Raw genomic sequence first — 17,361 nt, 5'->3', positions numbered from 1 at the left:
ACTCTTGAAGTGATTTCCAGTCATTTATATCACGCTGGGATCACATAATAGCACAACATTGTTGCATTCAGAGAGATGTAAGAAATACAGCAACATACTAATTTATTGAGCATGTAAGCACATATGTACATGTGGTGTGGACAAGAATCCCCCGAGGAGGAATTTAGGGCAGAAAAAGGGAAGCTGGTAAGAGAAATTTCTTCTATTGTTAAGTTGGATTGAATCCCAGTTTGTACTTGATATTTCATTCAGTCAGGAGATGCTGACAGGGAGCCTGAACCACTTAAGACTGGGATACAGCAGTCGGCAAGACTCTGAGGCCCTGTCCAGAGGCACAGAGGTACTTGCCGGCGGCTGTAAGCCATAGTGAGTACTGTGTGAACTCACAGTACAATCTGCGAAAAACACGAGGCATTTCAGAGGAAAGTGGCGAATATCATGTGGGACCAAGAAAATTGAGTTTTGTTCTAGAACTAGAGGTAAACCAAGGGATCTTTTACGTTCCATTTTCTGTTTTTTTTTTTTTTTTTTTTCTTGTTTTCCTCTTTCTTCTCTTTTCCTCCTGTCCTCCTTCTTTTTTTTTTCTTTCCCTTCCTGCCAGCCATGTTGGTACAAATTCAATTAACACATAACTTGGAAGGTAGACACAGGAGGAGCCTGAGCTCCCAAGCCAGCCTTGGCTACATGAAATGAAAGAACCATGTGGCAGTAGAAGCAAGAATCAAACTCAGGTCAGAGGAGACTGGCGTTTTGGTTAAGGCTAGGACAATGTAACTAATGAAAAATAATCATATTTGAGTTACATTTTAACAATAGAGTCCCTTGGACTGGCCTTGGATTGTGGAGGCTGAAGGAAAGAGAATCTATCTTTCTTCCTATTTGCTTTTTTGTTTTACAGGACAGGGTTTTGCTGTGTACCCTTGGCTGTTCTCAAACTTATTTTGTAGACCAGACCGACCTGGAACTCACAGAGATCTGCCTGCTCCTCCCTCCCCAGTGCTGGGATTAAAGGCATATGTATGCCACCACCTATAGAGAAATGAATATTTTTTACACCAGTCTTTTAAAAATGAGATTATATAAATTATGTGTATGTGCATTTGTGTGAGTATTCACAACCTGTGTACAGATTTGTTTTTCGAGACAGGGCTTCACTGTGTAGCCTTGGCTGTTCTGGAACTTGCTTTGTAAGCTAGCTTTGTAGACCTCTGAGACCATAAGAGAGTACCCACACTCTGTCCCAAGAATTACAGTATGTTCTGAGCCACCTGATAAGGGTGTTGAGAACCACTTAGGTCTTTTGGAAGAAGAAGGGAACATGCCACAACTCAGTATCTCCCTTAGAGTGTTTCTTAATTTCTTGTGAGAAAACATGATTATGTGTTTTCGTAAGCCCTCAGAGATGTTGCCTATGCTAATAGCTTTATGTCCTCCAAACCCCTGTTATCTAAAGACTTGTCAACATACTGTCCTTGCTATGTAGAAGATTTTTCACTGAAAAACATACTGGGTTGAGGAAATAGCCATGATAAACTAATGATAACTACATTTTCTTAAAATGATCTGTATTGAAAATCAAGTTGGTTCATGATTTAGTCATTTTTTCCCCATTTAGACATCAGGTATTGAGTTCCCTCACTATGCTAGACACAGAGTTGGGTGTTGGGGCTATGGGTATCTCTGTGCCAACTCCTTTGTTGGTGCTTTAGTCCCTGGGAGTTGTGGTGGGTTTAGTTAGTTGATCATTTTGTTCTTCCCATGGGGTTGCAGACCCTGTCAGCTCCTTCAGTCCTTTCTTTACCTCCTCCATTAGGGTCCTCATGTTCAGTCTGATGGCGAGCTGCAAACATTCTCTTCTGTATTAGTATGGCTCTGGCAGAGCCTCTGAGGAGGCATCCATATCAGGTTCCTGCCAATAAGCACTACTTGGTATCAGCAATAGTGATTTGGTTTAGTGGCTGCATATGCGGTGGACCCCCAGGTGAATCAGTCTCTGGATGATCATTTCTCAAATCTATGCTCCTCTCTTTCTCCCTGTAATTTTTTTCCATGAGTATTTTTTTCTCCCTTTTAAGAAGGACTGAGGCATCTACCTCTTGACCTTCCTTGTCTTTGAGTTTCATAAGTTTTGTGAATAGTTTTTTTGGGTATTCCAAGCTTTTTGGGCTAGTAACTGCTTATAAGACAGTACATACCATGAGTATTCTTTTGTGATTGGGTTACCTCACTCAGGATGATAGCTTCAAGTTCCTTCTATTTGCCTAGGAATTTTGTAAAGTCATTGTTTTTAATAACTGAGTAGTACTCCATTGTGAATATGTACCACAATTTCTGTATCCATTCCTCTCTTGAAGGACACCTGGGTTCTTTCCAGCTTCTGGCTATTATAAATAATGCTGCTATTATAAATAATGAACATGGTTGTGCATGTGTCCTTCTTAGATGTTGGATTTTCTTTTGGGTGTATGACCAGGAGTGGTTTAGCTGGGTCCTCAGTTAGTACTATGCCCAATTTTCTGAGGAACGGCAGATTGAATTACAGAATGGTTGTACCAGTTTACAATCCCCCCAACAATAGAAGAGTGATCCTCTTTCTCCACATCTGCTGTCATCTGAGTTTGTGATCTTAGCCATTCTGACTGGGGTGAGGTGTTTTGATTTGCATTTCCCTGATGACCATGGATGTTAAACATTTCTTTAGGTGCTTCTTGGCCATTCCATATTTCTCAGTTCAGAATTCTTTGTTTAGCTCTATATTCCATTTTTAACAGGATTATTTGATTCTCTAGGGTCTAACTTCTTGAGTTCTTTGTATATATTGGATACTAGCCCTCTGTCAGATGTAGGGTGGGTAAAACTCCTTTTCCAATCTGTTGGTTGCATTTATCTTTTTGACAGTGTCCTTTGCCTTACAGAAGCTTTACAATTTCATGAGGTCCCATTTGTTGCTCTGTCCAGTTTCTTTTTGGAGGTGCTCATAGCTATGTGTTTTTCTCTTAACACTGCTTTCATTATATTCTATAAGTTTGGGCATGTTGTGCCTTCATTTTCATTAAATTCTAAAAGGTCTTTGATTTCTTTCTTTATTTTTTCCTTGACCAAGCTATCATTGAGTAGAGCATTTTTAAGCTTCCATGTGTATATGGGCTTTTTATTGTTTTTGTTGTTATTGAAGATCAACCTTAGTTCATGGTGATCTGATAGGAAGCATGGGATTATTTCGATGTTCTTGATCTGTTGAGGCCTACTTAGTGACCAGGTGTATGGTCAATTTTGGAGGAAGTACCTTGATGTACTGAGAAGAAGGTATATATATTTCTTTTGTTTTAGGATGAAATATTCTATAGATGTCTGTTAAATCCATTTGGTACATAACTTCTTTTAGTTTCACTGTGTCTCTGTTCAGTTTCTGCTTCCATGATCTGTCATTGTGAGAGTGGGGTTTGAAGTCTTCTACTATTATTATGTGTGGTGCAATATATGCTTTGAGCTTTAGTAGAGTTTTTTTTATGAATGTGGGTGCTCTTGTATTTGGAGCATAAATGTTCAGGGTTTAGAGTTCATCTTGATAGATTTTTTTTCTTTGATGAGTAAAAAGAGTCCTTTCTTGTATATTTTTGATGACTTTTGGTTGAAAATCGATTTTATTCTATGTTAGGATGGCTGCTCTAGCTTGTTTCTTAGGACCATTTGCTTGGAAAGTGTTTCCCCAACCATTTACTTTGAGGTAGTGCCTGTTTTTGTTGCTGAGATGAGTTTTCTGTATGTAACAAAATGCTGGCTTTTCTTTAAGTATCCAGTCTGACAATCTATGTCTTTTTATTGGTAAATGGATTTCATTGATTTTTAACAGATATCAAGTAATTATGATTGTTGTTTCTTGCTATTTTTGTTGTTAGCGGTAGGATTATGTTTTTGTGCTTTTCTTCTTGGGGTTTGTTGCAAGAAGATTAATTTCTTGCTTTTCCTTGGGTGAAATTTCCCTCTTTGTGATATAGTTTTCCATCTATTATATTTTGTAGGGTTAGATTTTTGGAAAGATATTTTTAAAATTTGTTTTTGTACTGGAATAGCTTGGTTTCTCCATCTATGGTATTGGGAGTTTTGCTGGACATAGTAACCTGGAATGGCATTTGTGTTCTCTTAGTGTTTGTATGATATCAGTCCATGATCTTCTAGCTTTCATAGTCTCTGTCAAAAAGTTTGGTGTAATTCTGATTGGTCTACCTTTATGTGTTATCTGTCCTTTTTCTCTTACTGCTTTTTTTTTGTTCTTTGGTTTTTTTGTTTTGTTTTGTTTTTTGTTTGTTTTTAAATATTTGCTATTTTGACTGTTATATAGTGGTAAGAATTTTTTTTCTGATCCAATCTATTTGGGGTTCTGTAGGCTTCTTGTATGTTTGTGGTCATCTCTTTTCTTTAGGTTAGGGAAGTTTTCCTTTATAACTTTGTTGAAGATATTTACTGGGCCTTATATTTGGGAGTTATTACTCTCTTCTACACCTACTATCCTTAGGTTTGGTCTTTTCATTGTGTCCTGGATTTCCTGGTTGTTTTGGGTTAGAAGCTTTTTGATTTTTGCATTTTCTCTGACTGAGAAAATGTCAATGTTTTCTATGGTGTCTTCTGCCCCTGAGATTCTTTCTTTCATCTCCTGTATTTTGTTGGTGATGGTTGTGTCTATGAGTCCTGATGTCTTTCCTAGGTTTTCCAACTTCAGCATTTTCTCATTTTTGATTTCTTCATTGGTTCTATTTCTGTTTTCAATTCCTTCACTTGTTTGGTTGTGCTTTCCTGAAGCTATTTAACTGATTTTTCTGTTTTTATGTTTCTTCTTTGAGGACTTCAAATTGTTTGTGTGTTTTCTCCTAGCTTTCCTGTACTTTTTAAAGTGTTTTATTTATGTGCTTTCTGAGTACCTCCATCTTCATCACGAAGTATGATTTTAAGTCTAAATCGTGTTTTTCTGGTGAGTTGGGATATCCACTATTAGCTGTGGTGGGAGAACTGGGTTCTGATGTTGCCAGGTTGTCTTTGTTTCAGGTTTTTATATTCTTTCACTTGCCTCTTGCCATCTTGTTATAGGTGATAATAGGTGACCTTGTCTCTGACTGGATCTTCTCTCTCCTGTGGGTCTGTGGGCCCATGGTCTCTGGAGGGAGAGTGCTCCTGGATATTTGTCTTTCTGGGTAGCCCATGAGTTCTAATGGTAGTGTTTAGTCCTGATGCATCTGGGCTGGCTCTAGCCTTGGGCCAGAAGTGTCTGTTCTCAGGCAGCACAGCTACTGGTGCCCTGAGAGTTCTGGGTAGCTTCTCACAGAATAGTGAGTGGAGAGGGAGTGTGGACTCACCAGTGGGCTCAGGAGTGAGAACCCTTCTGCAGCTCTTCCAGCCATCTATGGGCGGGCTGCCAGTCCTGATACAACTAGTCTGGCTCTGGCCTTGGGCTAGAAGTCTTGATGCTCTTTTAAAATGGAGAATTAAAAACATCAGTTTGGCAACGGCAACGTATTTTGTGTTTAATCTTTCTTGTTTCAGCATTCAGCTTTAAAAAGGATCAAATAAAATTTTCTTAAAAGTTATAAAATAATGACTTAATTGACTAGGAAGGATTATTCCTGGTAAACCCATAGAAAACTGTTAACATTTTCCTGGCTTTATGAAAAACATGTGATGTGGTTGCATTATGGGTTGAATAATATGTCCCCATAGCTCCTGTATTTAAGGCCAAGTCCAGAGCTAAAGATACCATTTTCAAAGGTGCTAGAGATTTTAGGAAGTGGGATTAGCTATAGGAAGTAGGTCATTGAATTATTAATGATTATTCCTAGCGGTGTCTTCTTCCTCCCCATCTACCTCCTTCCTTCTTGTTTCCATTCTTTCTCACCCCATGCTTTCTGTCAAGAGGTAGATTGTTTTGCCCTATAGCATGGGATTCTGACTTTGCCATATGGTGAGAAATAATGGATTCAAGAACTATGGACAGAAATTTCCAGAATTGAGAACCACATACGTCTTTGCTCATTTAAAGCCATTCCCTCAGTCATTTGTTCCCACTCATTGATGCTGCTGAGTGACTCCAGTGTGAGCATTTGGATTGGCTCCTGTCTGAGCCTGCGCAGAAAAGCCATGGTTTTCTAAGTGTCCTTGCTGAACTAGCAGCATCTGGACTCCCTGCGAACCTGTTCTAACTGAAAACTGGAGTTTCCTACCATACCTACCAGATCAGGAAGAGGAGAGGAGTCTGTGTTCTCACAAACTGCACATATTATTCTGGTGCTTGATACCATTTAGAACAATGTGCATTTCTCCCATGCATTCATTCACAATAGCGGTAGTTACTTAGACCGCCCTTGGCACTGTCTCAGGGAGTAGGCTATAACAGTCAATACAGCAAGGTTGGGTTTTGTCGTTCGTGGAGTCAATGTGCTGTGCAGAGGAAATGAGCACAGGAATTGATTACCCAGGAATGGAAGTGCGGTGAGGACAGCGGGAGACAGCAGAGAGTGAGGCAGTTCAGAGACAGCCAACAGTGCAGTTTCACTCCTGACCCAGGTCTGGATGTTATCCCGATGGTACAAACAGGATGTTATCAGCACCCACCGGCTGAGATTAGCTCCAATACTGTAGTACCTAGAGAGACACAGACCTTTAGATGACAGTCCACTGTGGCACAGGGTGAAGCAGAAAATCCCGAGGAACCAAGAGGGCAAAGAGACCGGCATTGGCACCTGTATATTCTAGGGACCCGTTGTACATTTCAGCAGTCTGTCCAGACCAGAAGTTCTGGTTGTGACCACTTTGGGGGCATTTAATGACCCTTTCACTGGGGTTGCATATCATATATTTACATCATGATTCATGACAGTAACTACATAAGGTAGCAACAGAATAATTTTGTGTTTGGGCATATCACAACATGAGGTATTAAAAGAATGCTTCACTATGAAGGATGAAAATCCATTGATCTAGACTGTTCTTAGGACCTGTACATTGGAAAATAAAGTGGAAAAATATTTTAAACTTGCATGGTGAATGGCATGTCTGGTTAAGTTAAAAGCAAGGGTTGTCATGGGAAAAAGGAAGTCCCAATTTGTTTCCTTCCTGTCATCACTATATCCTTCTATTTGCTCCTAAATGAATGACATATTTATTAGGAAAAGATGTAGCCCTGGAAATAGAATAGGTGCATTAATTATGCCACATTTACTATCAATTCGTTTTTAAATACTGATGACTGTGATTTAGGCTCCTAAAAAGCTGAGCACTTGCACAAATCATGCCTCCAGAGACTATGCACTTTGTGCTGATCAATAATTATTCTGCTAATTATGAAGATATAGGGAAAACCAGGCCATTTATAATTCTGCCAGTGTGCAGAACAACTCTCCAATTCTCAGATTACCCATGTCTCTCGGTTGGCTTAATGTCCTAGAAGATGACAGCAAGTTTCACTGATCTTTTGGCAAATACCATTTTATTTCCCTACTAAATATGGTTTGAAGGAATAAAAATTAAAAGAAAAATCACCATCCACCTATTTTCCCCATTGGTTTTGGCTCTATATTTGAAAGGTTAATCAGAGGAAGAATCTTTCATTTATTCAACGAGTACATCAAGGTTACCTGGTGCAAAATAATTATGAGACACAAAGATTTTTAATTACAATGAAATCTGAATATCAAGAATAAAAGCAAGATTGAGTTTTCAAAAGTGTTCAGAGATGCTCTGATTGTTAACTTTTTAAACCTTATTTGATTTTCTTTATTCTTTCTCTCTCTTTTTTTGTTTTCCCCTTTCATTCCTTCTTTCTATCTTTCTTTCCATTTTCCCCTTTCTTCCTTTCTTCTCTTTCTTTCCTTCATCCTTTCTGTCCTTGTTTGCTTTTTTGGTTTTTGTTTTGTTTTTGTTTTTGTTTTTTCAGAAAACCTCATGACATAGAGTGACTTACATACCATTCTTTAAACTTGAGACAAGGTCACAAAACTTGCCACCCTCCTACCTTGATGTCAGTGGTAATTTCCAGATATGCATCAGCAGACTTGGTGCTAGACCTTACTCATCAGCTGGAGTCTCAGCTCTGGTAGAAGTGTGGTGATGTTCCTCGCCTATCATGAGCACCTTGGTCAGCGGTATAAGAGTCCAGTAACCCACAAAGATAGGCTAGCCCTGAGAAAGCATGGTCTTATTTAATCAAAGATTTATATGACACCACAACTCTGGTTTTCTTTAGTATTTTCCTTACAGATAATAAAGTACACTGTCTCTCTGTGGTCCATCTGATTTGCATGACGATACCTGAGAAATCTACTGATCTTTTAAACATGAATGAAGAATCAAGCCTTGTGGCCAAGTCAGCTTTAACCAGATTGAATTTATCAGTTATTTTCTTACTGCTGCCATCAAATATGTCTCTGGCAGAAACAATGAGAGGAAAGGCACATCTGAGCTCCCAGTGTCAAAGGGTCACATTGCATCAGAGTGGGGCGGCCTGGTGAAGGGCTTAGTCCACAAAGAATGCTGCACAGCCATGACCACAGCAGAGGTTTACCTTCAGTACCGTACCCTCCATGACCTATTTCTGCCAGCTAGTCCAGCCTCCCATAGGCTCTACACCCTTCCAAAAGCACTAAAGCCAGGAACTCATGCTTCAGGATTCATATCTGTGGGGAACATTGGAGATTCAGATTGTAACGGTGAACATACTCTTTGCCGTTGTTGTTGCTTTGTTATTGTGTTATTTATTTTTGCTATGACTTTATGAAAGCTGACAAAAATTGTTAGTGCTGTAGGCTCTGCCCTATTAGTCTTCTCTCTTGCCTGAGCCTGACTTTTATCAGGGTTTTGTGTATATTGCTCCAATGAAACAGTTATAGAACTCTACAGAGCCAAAGCCAATAGTCAACTTGGAGTCCTGACCTTCTGGACAATTCCTGTACGTAATTCCCAGAGTACTCTCACAACCTAGCTTCAGGGACACGCCATGGCACAAACTGCTGGTTCATTGAGGACTGCGCCATCTTATTCCAGATCCACTTATCCAAATGCCTACTCGACTTTCTTCACTGTGATGATGCTTCTTAAAGTGAATTCCTGGTTTTTCCTTCCAAGCTCTAGAATGTATTCATGTAGTTAGGGGCCAAGAACTTACCTTTTTCCTTTTTTTTTTTTCTCTATACCTTTTTGAGTTCGAATGTGTGCGAGTGTATATTTCTGTGCAAGTGCATGTGTACACGCACTTGTGATTGGACCCATGTATACAGCCCTGAACCTGACACTGGGTGTCTCTCAATTGCTCCGTCCCGCACCCCTCCCCTGCAGTCTGCTCCTCGAAGGCTTCTCACTGAACCTGGGTCTCACCAATGCTGGCTATTGTGAATAGCTAGTGTACTAAAGCGTTTCTAGCTCCTGGGTATTGAAATTACAGATGTTTGCTAACCTGTCTGGCTTTTATTGTGGGTCTGAAGGAACTAACTGAACTTTAATCTTTACTCTTTCAAAACAACCCCTTTTAAAAAATCTATTTAGCCACCTCTTCCAGCCCCCCTGCCTTTTCTTGTTGTTTTTGTTATCACCCTTCTAACTTTTCAGTCATAACCAATCTCATCAGCATCATTCAAATGACAAATGCATATTCCTAATGGCCTTTCTTCCCCCAGTCCAGTCAGAACCCAACCCCATGAACTCACCCAGGATCCTCTCATAGTCATGGGGAATGATTGTTTGGAAGTCTAAATCACATTTCACTCTCTGATTCAGAAATCCGACTTTGAACTAAATGCAAATCAGAGTAGTGGCCTGGAGTGCTGTGTGATGTGAGCCTGGCTGTCACGCTGACCTAATTCCCGCTTGCTCTCCCTCATTTGTTTCAGCTGCTACTCCTCAAACACACCATGCGGAATCTCAGAGCCCTTGCGTTTGTTGTTCTTTCTGCCGGAATGCTCTCTACTCAAATATTTACAGGACCTGCTCTCCACGCCGTTTAGATCTCTGCTTAGATACCGCTTTCCTTCCTAAAATAGCAGCCTATGCACTCTCTGCTTTTCTCGAAGCTCTAGTTGTCTGTGTAGGATGCTGACACTGCCTTGTAGTGTCTAATCCATCTGATGGTCACTTCACTTCGTAAGTGTGAGTGTGTGTGCAGAAGAGGGAAGACCTCACTTCATTTCTGTTTTTCTAATTCAGTTCTTGTTATACTTCCAGCTGGCCTCAAACTCACGATAATCCTCCCTTTGTCTCACAAGTGCAAGGATTCAAGTTTCATACCACACCAGGACAAGGATTTTGTTTTGTATAGTCAATTTTCAGGGCCTACAATGAAGCCCGATAAAAGAATAGGAGCTAAGCAAGCCTTTAATTTTATGAAATTAATTCATTAATTAATTGGCATTTATGAAAGAGTCTTACTTTGTCCAGGCTAGCTACTCACTTGCTATGTAGCCCGGGCTAGCAAGGACTCTATAACTCAGGGATGGAAATCATAGGCTGTGTTCTTTCTCTTCTTCTTTCTTTTGATTGATTAATACACGATACAGAAAGTTGGTCTAGCTCTGTTGATTTCACAACTTCTGCCAATTAGGAGTTAATTAACTTAATTTTAACACAATTATATTTCCCTAAAGCATTTTTGACTTCCGATGGAGCTTATTATAGTGTTCACTTGAGTTAAAGATAGTTTTGTGGTACCGTTTGCTACACTTTATGATAAACTAAATTACAGGGTACAAATGGTGAGACCAGTCTTAGAGGTGACTGATCCACATTCGTTTGGACCCCCTTTTTCAATATTTCTGCCACATATTCACCCAATCTTGTCGTGAACACCTTGGTAACAGGGTTGACTCACTTTCACTTTTTGACAACTCTGAGTTCTGTAACTTCAATCTTCAACCAAGCCAAAATTAGCAAGTAACCTAAGTTAACCTATTCGCCTCATTAGGGGAGTGGAATTGCTAATATTCCTTGGCAGTTTCTCTCTCAGCTCTCCCACTCTCTCAACTGAATCTTTCTCCAGTTTTCTATTCTTCCCTTAGTTTTGGTACTATTGTGTGTGTGTGTGTGTGTGTGTGTGTGTGTGTGTGTGTGTGTGTGTGTGTGTTGATGGTTACCAAAACAAAAACAAAAACAAAAACAACAACAACAACAAAACCAAATTTGAAAAATTAGGTTATTTAGAAGTGAATAATGGTAGATAAAAGAATTGAAGGTGACTGAATTAAGCATGTCACTCATAAGAATAGGCCATGGGCCCCTGAGGTGACTCAGTGAGTAGAAGCGCTTGCCCTGTGTAAACCACTCGACCTGCATTTGATCCCTGGAACCTGAAGTTGAGAGAAATGGTATTTAAATGTTCCCCTCTGATCTCCATACAAGTGTCATGGCAATACTCAAACACACACACACTCGTACACACACACACACACACAAAGTAAAAACAAAAATTTATAAGAGAAAATAAGTATCACCCTAATCTAAATAAAATATAGAAATGAATGAAGATAGACCTAGACATTAGTGAAATAGAAAACAAAATAAATCTGGGCCTAAGTACTTAAATCTAAAAAAAAGAGGCATAACTGAGAAACATTATTTATTTTTTCACAATCAGAGTTTGTGAGTAATATGAGAAAAGTCACAAAAAGTTCAAGGAAGGAATGGGACAGAATAAAAAGGCGATCTTTATAACTTGCGGATATTACCAGCAGAGAGCGTGGCTGGCAGGCCTGAAGCCCAGGCAGATCTCCAGCATCCCATAAACTAGGTGTGGGTGGCACAGACCTATCACCCTGACACTCAGCAGCTGGATACAGAGGGCCAAAAGTTCAAGGTCATGCTTTGCTGTCTGCTGAGTTTGAAGGCAGTCTGACAGCTACAGAAAGCTCTATGTAAAAACAAAACCAGACCCCAAATGATAGTATGTGTATGCCTTCACAAACACTTCTTAATTTAAATCAAGTTTATTTAAAATCACTACATAAAACACAAAATTGTGCATAGTTATGAAATGTAGTGTTCTTTAATACACGGACACATGTGCAATATTTACATCAAGTCAAATACATTAATTTCGCTAAATATTTCAATTTTCTTTATTTGTGAAAAACCTCCAAAAATTCTTGCTTACAGTTTTTTTTTTTTTTTTTTTTTTTTTGAAATGGGTGGTAGTTGCTATTCCTAAACTCTTTTTAAGGATTAATCACTCCTACCAAACTATAAGTTGGTACACTTAGGCTCGCCTTTCCCTGAGCCCCACATTGCACTGTCTTCAGAGTCAGCCGGCCATTATTCTATGTCAACAAAATGCATGTCCCCCAGCCTCCCTATGAGCAAGATCAAGCAACAACGTTTTACCTTCTTCCATGGTGACAGGGTCTCTGCAGCTCAGACTGGTTTTGACGTTACGACGTGGCCCAGGTTTGCCCCAAATTTGCAACCTGGAAACAACACTGTCTTATTGGATTATTTCATTTAGTGCATTAATCTCCAGTCTCACCCATGTGATTGCAAATGACAGGATTTCTTTTTCTTCATGGCTTAGTAGTACTTCACTATGAGCGTTTTAAGCTCTTAGCCATTGTGAATAGGGCTTCAGAGAGCGAGGGGATGCAGCAGTCTTTTCAACACTATAACTGCACTTCCTTTCATAGCTCTGCCTTGAATTTTGTGAGGAATGTACTTAGCTTTTTTATAATGGCTGTGCTGATACCCTTATCAGTACTGAAGGCTTTCTTTCTGCACCATCATCTAAGCTTCTTATTTCACGCATCCTTTTCCTTCAAGATCTTACTTCGTTACTGACCTGGGCTCAAACTTGCAAACCTTGTGTGGCCAACACACTCTGATCCCAGGTTCAGACTACCTACTCTGTGCTGTTGCGCATTTTTGCTGGTAATAGCCATTCTTACTGGGGTGAGGTTCACTTGTGTTTATTTGATAATCAGTGATAGTGAGAATTTTTTCATATTTGAATATCTTCTTTTTAGAAATCCTTATTTAAATTGGTTGCACATTTTAAAATGGGGTGTTTTGCATTTAGCTTTTGGGTTTTTAGGAACCCCTGGTATATTATGAACATTGCATCTTGTCCTCTATTGTGTAGGCTGTCTGTTTACTCTGTAGGTGGTGGTTTCCTGTTTCACAGAAGCTTTCTAGTTTTATGCAATCTCATTTGTCTATTTCTGCCTTTGTTGCCTGTGCTTTTGGAATCTTCTCTAAATCCTTTATCCATTTCAAAACAATAGTATATACAGTATCATCATAAAAGTAGGACAACATAGGTATTTTATTAGGAGAGTATAGTAACCAAAACGGTAAGCGCTGCTAGGGAGTGTGACCAGATAAACAACTGTGGAAAAGTTACAATGTTACTGAAGTGTATAGAAAAGAAAAGCCACAAGATCAAAGGTAAATGTTATGTTCTTTAAATTATAAATGCTCATAAGAAGATGGGAAAGAGACAAGCACAAATCCCATGCATTACATGCTTGTGACATAAAGTCCCTTATTACTCATGTACAATATTAAATGGCATACTGGTTTATTAACTACGTACAACTATATAATAACAAACACACACATTTTCATTAATCAATATATTTCTAAAGAAACACACATTCATCTTAAGAATTCTTCCTGATTCTTCTGTGTAATGAAAGAAAACCCCCAAACCAAACACTGTTCTCTAATGCCTTATTACAAAATCATTTCTGTTAAACTAAAATTAAACTATCATTGAACAATCTTTTTTTTTTTTCATTTTAAAGGGGAGACACAGTTACTTCAACACAAAGAATGTGTGAAAAGTTGTCATGAATTATGGAGTTATACATTGGAAAGAAAGAAGATATTCTAATATATACTTTAGGAGATAACAACTTAAAAATACTTCAAAAATGCAGAAACTTAGAAGAAACATTGGGGTGGAAATCAGGAGATTGAATAAAAAATGCTAATAAAAGTTACAAGGTAAGAGTTGGGGAGATGACTCAATTTAAGAGCATTTGCTACTCTTGCAGAGGCCCCACAAGGCGGCTTTAACTATCTGTTAACTCCAGTTCTAGGAGAATGATGCCTTCTCTTGAACCATCCACCACCCTTGACCATTTAGGATTCTTTTAGCATCATAATGAATTTAACTAATCTGACACTAACGTACTTAGACAGTTGGTAGCTAAGTCTGGTGGTTCACCACTCAGCAAGAGACTGAGAGTTCACCTGCACTGAAATATAAAAATATAGTTGGATTTTACAGAATGTGTAGAAATAATTGCAAATCACTTTGTGAGAGGCCACGTGGCTCAGTCAAGGCTCTTTATTTCCTTAGTTAAGTGGCAGGCAAATGTATTTAAGCAGATATGATAACCCGGGCCTGTTGCATTTTTAGTCGAATACGTACCTAATGTACTTATTTTATTTTAAAGATGAATGAGGGCCAGGGAGACAGTTTAGTGGATTAAGGCACCTCTCCTCAAGCCTGGTAACCTGTCAACCTGAGTTTGATCCCTGGAATCTACATTATGTAAGAGAAAACTTAATTCATCAAGTTATCTATCCTTGACACATGCACCATGGTTAGTGCGCGCGCGCGCGCACACACACACACACACACACACACACACACAGTAACAAGAAAGTCAAATGAACAAGTTTATCTATATATTTAACCAACATCTATCATTGACCTAAATGCTTCAGTAGCATTGTGTAGTCCTGGCTGGGCTGGATCTCACTATATAAATGAGGATGATCTCCCAGACATCTACCTGCATCTGTTTCTTGACTACTGGCATGAGAGTTTATGTTTCACTATGCCTGGTTAAAAAGATAGATGTTAAAACCACTTAGAAGTCCAACCCAACAAAAGGGCTTTTTCTAGGGTGGTAACCAGATGCAACTTGATTTTCTGTGGCACTATTTCTGGAAAATGTAATCAAACATCTACTTAACCTACATAGGAATAAATAACAAATCAAAGCAACAATGCCACCAAATGCTGCCTTAGTGAATCAATGGTTTTACTGTAGTTAATTTTAAGAATTTCGCTAAGAAGCTATTTCAGGTACATGGTTGCTTCAATGTCACCCCAAGTTCATCCTAAATAAGACGATTCACAGAAGGTGAAAATTAAGTACTTGTTGCTGGCTTGTAGGCAGGTCCATTCAGGAAGCATCTTCTTTCCCAGAACTCTAAGTGCTTATATTTTGGGGGAGAAAGAAGCTTCCTTAACTAGAGAGATCTGGGACTTCCTGAGATTTGTGCCTTGTCTGAGTGAGTTGGAAATTTCTGAGTCTCTATGTGTCTGCCTCTACAATTTTACTGAGTCTTACTGAGTTCCTTTGCAGGATAGAATATTTTATATTTTGTGGAAATTGTTTCTTCTTACCCTTGACCCTACACTACCATGAGCCCTAACTGTATTTCTCTTCCATATAAGTTTACTCTGAACTCAATAGAAGAGCAAACCTTGTATCACTACTTTGAGAAGACAGCAAGAGTAGCATCATCAGCAAAAAACCACTCAGCCTAGTTACAAAACCAGTCCCAATCCAGTGAAAAACTGGATTATATAGTTTAGAATATGAGCAGTGTTTAGGATGTTGAATAACTTATCTTATTCTAGAGCACATGTGCGTGCGCGCGTGCACGCGCGCGCACGCACACACACACACACACACATGTATGGTGTTTCCTTGCACTGTCAGCTACACAGAGCACTAACATGTAATAGAATGATTATGCATGTAAAGGGTAACACAGCATTTTGCTATTGTGAAAGAAATGAAGTCAAGTTAGAAGAAAATCAAGCAGATTTAAAGGCACACATCTTGATGACAGTCAGAGTTTTCAATAGCCACCTGACATTTCATTCTTGTGTTTTAATTACAGAACTGTAAGTCACATGGCGAGTAAGACTTGTCTCATCCTTTATAGTGTACCACATACACTATAGACTTAATTAGTTGGACCAAGTCATAGCCAGTTACTTATTCATTTTCTAGTACTTTAATGATGCCTCAAGTCATTAATTTACAAACATGTGCGTGACAGGAAGAAAGACATTGTCTTCTTCCTTCTGCACGTTCACCATGGGAGCCATGTACTTTCTTTGCTGCAGTCATGTTGAGAGGGATATCGAATTACTTAAGTACAAATGACGCACAAACAACTTCTTACAGCAAAGTACAAAAATTAAACCAAGGTATACCTTTGACATGATAGCACATAGGTTGGCTTGTCCAGCCAAACCTACCTAGTGTCTTTATTAGGCTCTTGAATCACACCAATGGCTGGTCTTTAAATCTTTCAGTTGTTTTTGAAATTTTAGGTGGCTTATAATCTTTGCAAAGGTGGCTGACCTGCTGAGAAACTCCCAGTGGATTAAATGTGAAAGTCCTGGGCCTGTGTAGGAGTGTTGTTTCTTCACCCCACAGATAGAGAGAATGCTTTTCCTGGAAGCTTTTGTGGCCTGCAAGCCATTTGGTTCTAGTCATTTCTTTTATTCAAAGACCACGTTCTAAATGCCCTGACTGTCCTGCATGAGATGCAGTTGCCAAGGGAGTCAGATAGTTTTATCCCAACCAAGTACTCACACTCATGTTTTTATTGGTACGCATTTAAGCTGGATTTGATTAACTCAGAATTGGTCTATCTGAAAAGATGGCTCCACAGATAAGAGCAGTATCTTCTCTTCCACAGGACCTGAGTCCAATTTGGTTCCCAGTACCTACATCAGGCCATTCACAACTCTCTGTCACTCCAGTTCCAGGGGATCCAAGACTTCTATTTTCTACGAATATCTGTACTAGTGTGTATGTATGCCTCCTTACACAATTACATAAAACTAAAATGAATCTTTAAACACATCAGTTGCCCATACCTACTTTATAAAGAACTTGGAGATACTTAATATGTTCCTTGCCGTGGCAAAGCAAAGTTGATGGAAGTGCTAACCTCTACACTCTCCTCCCTTCTATGCAGTGAAAAAAAAAAAAAACAAACAAACTTCAGATTCATATAAGTATCTGACTATTTTGGGAACTCTTTATTTTTTTAAAAATAAGCCGTTGGGCAGATGGAATAGACAATAACTTTGCACTTGAAATTTTTTCCCAACAACAGGGATTAGCAGATTAATAGATGCCAATGTTTCTTTCTTCAGGCTACATCAATTCATTTAGTCTAAAGATGTTGTTTGGTTGAATTTACACAAGTTTATCAATGTGTGCATTAAAGCTGCATTGCCCCAGAATAAAAGCTGATTTCTCAGACCCCAAAACACACCAGGAGTTAAATACCACTTACCAGTCAAATAAGGGGTATTTTGAAGTATTGCAAAAAGGAAAGAATAGACAAATATTATGG

This window comes from Micromys minutus (assembly GCF_963924665.1).
Source record: "Micromys minutus genome assembly, chromosome: 26".
In the NCBI taxonomy this organism is placed as follows: Eukaryota; Metazoa; Chordata; class Mammalia; order Rodentia; family Muridae; genus Micromys; species Micromys minutus.
This window is presented reverse-complemented; position numbering follows the sequence as displayed.